Source organism: Myotis nattereri (assembly GCF_964212035.1).
Source record: "Myotis nattereri genome assembly, chromosome: 14".
NCBI lineage: Eukaryota > Metazoa > Chordata > Mammalia > Chiroptera > Vespertilionidae > Myotis > Myotis nattereri.
This window is the reverse complement of record NC_138089.1, coordinates 60,316,009-60,322,008: the sequence shown is the minus strand read 5'-3', so window position 1 is coordinate 60,322,008 and position 6,000 is coordinate 60,316,009.

The following is a 6,000-nucleotide window of genomic DNA, read 5'->3' as shown; positions in this document are numbered from 1 at the left end:
ATCCGCACAGTCAGGACAGTAGCGCCACCTGCTGGGAAGTGGAGAGTCGCCCATTCATAAGAACAGGTTCCCAGATTCAAGGCTGAGGGGACTGGCATGGGAGGGAGGTGGGCTCTGGGTACCTGCAATGACGTTCCTTACCTGATCCTTGGACCCTCAACTTCCCCAAGGTTTTTCCCAGACCTCATCTCCTAGTATTACCAAGGCAACGATTGTATCAAGAGTCCCATCAATGATCAAAAACAAGTCCTGACCGGCGTGGACTTGGTTGGAGTCCTGTGCACTGGGAGGTCGTGGGTTCCGTTCCTGGTCAGGGCACTTACCTAGGCTGTGGGTTTGATCTCCAGTTGGGGTGTGTACAGGAGACAACTCATCAATGTCTCTGTCACATTTATATTTCTCTCTCTCTCTCTTTTTTAAAATATATTTTTATTGCCCTAACCGGTTTGGGTCAGTGGATAGAGCGTCGGCCTGCGGACTGAAGGGTCCCAGGTTCGATTCCAGTCAAGGGCATGGACCTTGGTTGAGGGCACATCCCCAGTAGGGGGTGTGCAGGAGGCGGCTGATCAATGTTTCTCTCTCATCGATGTTTCTAACTCTGTATCCCTCTCCCTTCCTCTCTGTGAAAAATCAATAAAATATATTTTTTAAAAATTGATTTTAATTGATTTCAGAGAGGAAGGGAGAGGGAGAGAGCGATAGAAACATCAATGATGTGAGAGAATCATTGATCAGCTGCCTCCTGCATGCCCCTCACTGGGGATCAAGTCCACAACCCGCGCATATGTTCTTGACCGGAATCGAACCTGGGACCCTTCAGTCCACAGGCCGAGGCTCTATCCACTGAGCCACACCAGCGAGGGCCCTATTTCTCTCTCTTCCTTCCTCTTTAAAATCAATTTTAAAAAGTAAAATAAAAAAACAACAAGACCATGCCAAGCTCCATTTTGCATGGTCCACACTTGGGTTTTGGAAACGACCGCTTGAAAGGGTCTCCTTCAAGCCAGTCCTCTGCCCAGTCCTATATAAGTAAATAAATATATATATATATGTATATGTATTTTTAAAAATTCTTTATTGTTGAAAGTTTTACGTGTGCCTCCCTTTTCCTCCATTGGCCTCTCCCCTCCTGCTCCCGCCCCCTAGCATAGGCCCCCACCACCCTAGTGTCTGTTTCCATTGGTCATGCTCATATGCACGGATACAAGCCCTTTGGTTGATCTCTTATTAAATTGATTTCAGAGAGGAAGGGAGAGGGAGAGAGAGAGAGAGAGAAACATGAATGATGAGAGAGACTTCATTGATTGGCTGCCTCCTGCACGCCCCCCTGCTGGGGATGGAGCCCACCACCTGGACATGTGCCCTGACCAGGAATCAAACTGGGGACCTCTTGGTTCATGGGTCTACCTTCAACCACCCAGCAAAACCGGCTAGGCCCCTTGGAGGATTTCACCCGCTCACTTTGTGAAAAGCTTCCTCGAGCAAACACAAGTTCTTTTCTCCTCGCCCGCTGTGAGCTCAACATTGCTAGTTGGCAACAGGAGGTGACTAACAAGGCCAGGCTCTGCCCAGAGGTGGCCACACGGGTAGCTTACCCAATGAGTGGAAGAGGGATTCCGTTTCCAGATGAGCCAGAAGGGCTCTGGCTGGTTTGGCTCAGTGGATAGAGGGTCGGCCTGCGGACTGAAAGGTCCCGGGTATGAGATTCAGGCAGGGCCCAGAAATATGGGCATGATCTCACCTTGTGCTACACTCAGCCCAGAGCCTGTACATAGCAGGTGCTCACTAGATGGGGTGAGTGACTGATACCGCCCATTAAAAAACACCGCCAGCCGGGCTCAGTGGCTGAGCGTCGACCTATGAACCAGGAAATCAGGGTTTGATTCCCGGTCAGGGCACATGCCCCGTTGTGGGCTCGATCCCCTGCAGAGGGCGTGCAGGAGGCAGCCACTCAATTATTCTTTCTCATCATGGATGTTTCCATCTCTCTCTCCCTCTCCCTTCCTCTCTGAAATCAATAAAAATATATATTAAAAAATAAATTAAAAAAATAATTTTTATATAAAGACACGAGGAGGTATGTTTATGGATATGTATGTAAGTCCAAGCCCAGAGCTTCCAAAGCTCCCTGAGGCCCCCGTTGGCAGCCAGACTCCTGGGGAGAAGCAGAAGGCAGGGGGCAGCAGATCCCGTGGGGAACTGGGGAGGCCCAGTGTGACCGGGACAGCCCAGCCCCAGTGGGTGCAGGTGCAGATTCTCAGCTGGGTTTGAAGCTGCCCTTTCTTCTATACCAGTGGCTCTCAACCTTGGCTGCACATGAGAATCACCTGGGAATCTTTTTAAAATCCTGGTTTCTGGGCCTCATCCTCCGGAAATTCTGTTTCTCTGTTACTAATGTTGTGGCCCCACCCCATCACAAAGAAGCAGAATTTCCGGAGGATGAGGCCCAGAAACCAGGATTTTAAAAAGATTCCCAGGTGATTCTCATGTGCAGCCAAGGTTGAGAACCACTGTTCTATACGGTCCCCGATTGGATGATTTGAAGTAAACCAAGGAGCGGGAAGAGCAGGTGGGCCCCTGAGTCTCCCCTCGCCCAGCCTCTCAGGCCCTAGAGGGCAGTGCCAGCCAAGATGGCCAGGCGCTGGCCGGAGCCTCAGCCATTGGGGGCAGAACCAGACTGGATTTCACCACCCTGCAGGGGCTTCTGGAGTCCCCGGCGTGCTTCGGGATGTTCAGGGACCTTTGTCAGTCACGGCAGGGTTCTCTGTCTGGGAGGGTTGGTCTGGGAAAGCGTCAGTCACTTCTTTTGGATTATGGAGGTAGGAGGCCGGGGACCGGCCACAGGCAATGACATCCACGGCACCCCCTTCTCAGGCTTGGTTTCCGGACAGGCCCCCGCTGCCTTCCTGGATGTTGGCTCGCAGCCCGCCTACCCTCTGCCTGGGGCGGCCCTGGAATACTCAGCTGCCCAGGCAGGACTCTGAGTCTGTCACCAGGGGTGGCAGGAAGCGAGCCCTTCTCCGTGGGGGCTGTGGCGCATGGCTGGGAGCTTGGGAGCTTGGAACCGTTTCCTGCAGCTGCTGGGGACAGGGAGCCAAGGAATGCTGCACTTCCCGGCTTCCCTGGGACCCGCTGTCCCCCGCCACAGCCCCTGGGCTCCACCAGGCCCCACTCGGCCTCGCGGTTGGTACATTTTATCCCATTAGGAAAGGCATCTGCAACGAGATGACTCTAGCGCTGGGCAATGCGGGCTAGCAGCTGGCTCGCTCGTCATCCCCGACCCTTTTCTGAGCTCCCCCTGCGTGGCCCCCACTGCGGACCATTCTGTTCAGAGCGAGGCAAGTTCCAGCAAAATCTAGATGCCTGACAGGGATCTGCTCAGGCAGTCGCCCCTGCCTCACTCTCGTCCACGCGGCCAGGCCTGGCCAGGCTCTGCTGACCTGGAATTCCCGGCGGCAGGAAGCAGCCGCGCCCTCCCCAGCGACCAGGCTGCAGCGTCCCCTCCTCCCGCTGACCCCCACACCTGCTGGTGTCCTGTGCGCAGCTTCCCCCTGAAGCGCGGACACATGCTTCTCTGTGGCCCTGGCTGCGACGCCGGCCCCCGCTTCTGCACTTCGCGGGCCCGGGAATAACTAGGTGCTCAGTGAAAGGGCTTTGCGATTCCGCTCGGCTGCTTACCCAGTTCCTTACCCTTTACCCGGAAGGGCTGATGCGGGCTTAGCTTACAGGCCAGAACCTGTAATCAGCGGCCGGAGAATTCCTGTCCAGCCGCTGGCCCGGCCTCTGTGCTGCCCTGTTTTTGTTGTTTGTTTGTTTAATTCTCACCAGAGGATGTTTTTCCATTGATTTTTAGGGAGAGTGGAAGAGAGAGGGAGAGACAGAAACATCCATGTGAGAGAAACACATGGGTTGTGTTGCCTCTTGCACACACCCTGACCAGAGTCCAGGAGCCTGCAACCAAGTACGTACCCTTGACCAGAATCAAACCTGGGAACTTTTTTTTAAAAATATATTTTATTGATTTTTTACAGAGAGGAAGGGAGAGGGATAGAGAGTTAGAAACATCGATGAGAGAGTAACATCGATCAGCCGCCTCCTGCACATCTCCCACTGGGGATGTGCCCACAACCAAGGTACATGCCCTTGACCGGCATCGAACCTGGGACCCTTCAGTCCGCAGGCCGACGCTCTATCCACTGAGCCACACCGGTTTTGGCCGAACCTGGGAACTTTTGGTCTTCAGGCCGACGCTCTACCCACTGAGCCGAACCAGGGTGAGCTGGCCTGGAGGCCTCTGCCTTTTCTTCCTCACTGGGGTTGGCCCACAGCCTCTTCCCTCCCTCCCTGGTCCCTGACTATTTCCACAATGTCCAGACCCGGCAAGGGAAGCCAGGTGCGTGAGGAGAGGGGAGAGAGAGACAAACCTGGCCCTGTTTCTCCCGGGTCCGGAAGCCCCTCTCATGAGCTCCAAGCCTCTGTACCCCCGGCTCCAGGGGTGGGGGGTCCTGGCAGTTGGCATCCACTTTTCACCCACTCGGCAAGCATCAGTGGAGTTCTTTGTGGAGAGCGGCTACGGCGTTTGGACAGGTTCAAGCCTCGGACTAATGAGGGCACAGTCCTCTCATGGCCACGTGCAAGTCCCAGCTTGGAGGGCAGAGCCCTCCCAGCACAATTATAGCCAACAGCTATGGTTGTGAGCTTGAACCTGTGGTCCAAACACGTGGCCCCACGTGCCTGAGTGATGTGGGCTTGATAGAGTTCAGGTGCATGTAGTTGAGTAGGATGGAAACCCAGGAGAACGTTGTAAACATCTTGACCCGCCCTTACTTTGCCTCGTGGAATCTGCCATAAAATAAAGACACGGCTTGTAGTCCACGGCACTGTCTCTCCATCAGAGAGGACAGCGTCCCACCCAGACCCAGCTTTCTTCTCTTGTCGGTCTTTTCTCCATCCTTCACCGCCCCCTCTCAGGCTCCCGAACCTGGCTGAGCTGGCGCGGCACATAAGGCGCCCAGTGTGGGGCTGAGTGTGCCATGGCCGTGCCGGCTCGCCACAGTTCTTTGCTCAGGGCCAGGGACAGTGAGGCTCTGAAGATGAACACACATCCACAGCGTGGCCACTCACTGGCTGTGTGACCTCTGACAGGGACTGAACCCTGGGGCCTCCGGTGTGTGTCCAGGGTGCAGGGACGGGACCGAGCTCAGTGATGGCAGCTGTTGTCCTGAGGGCGATCCCCGCATCCAGTAGTGAGGTCTCCTGGGCACCAGGAGCAGTCAGGCGCCGGGAGGCCTGGGGAGGCTGTTCTTGAGTCGGACAGGCAGGACTGGAGTGGGTGGCGGGAGAGGGGACCACACAGGTGGCCCTGGGAGGACGCTGAGGGGAAGTGCTGAGACTGGTGGGTCCTGGCCTGTGTGGGGCAGGTTCCTGTTGCCCAGGTGGCACGGAGGGGCTTAGATTTATCCTGCAGGTGGCTGGCATCCATGAAGGTGTGTTGGTTTATGGGTGTGTTGGTTTATTGGCTCCAACATGCCAATTGAACTCTCCCAAAGGCTACAGGTCTCCAGCACAGACTTAAGGCCCCCGAAGGCCTCTTCTTCTTTTCTTTTTTAAAAACTGATTTTAGAGAGAGAGAAACATCGACCTGTTGTTCCACTTACTTAAGCATCCATTGGTTGGTTCCTGCATGTGCACTAGTCGGGGGTGGAACCTGAAACCTCAGCACGCTGGGACCAGCTGAGCTACCCAACGATGGCGAAGGCCTCGTTTTCAATAAAATATCCATTCACTCATTCCAATGCTCCTGCATACCTTCTCGACCCCAGGCCCTCCCTCAGGTACTGGAGGTTCCCAGGGTGGAGGGCGGGAGCAGACAGACACAGATCTTCCAGTCCGTCCTGGGGATCCGCTTTAAACCTAACGTAACACCGTGGTGGTCGGAGCAGGGATCCAGAGCAGGGACGCATGCCCAGGCTGGAAACAGACAGGAATGAGGGTAGCCAA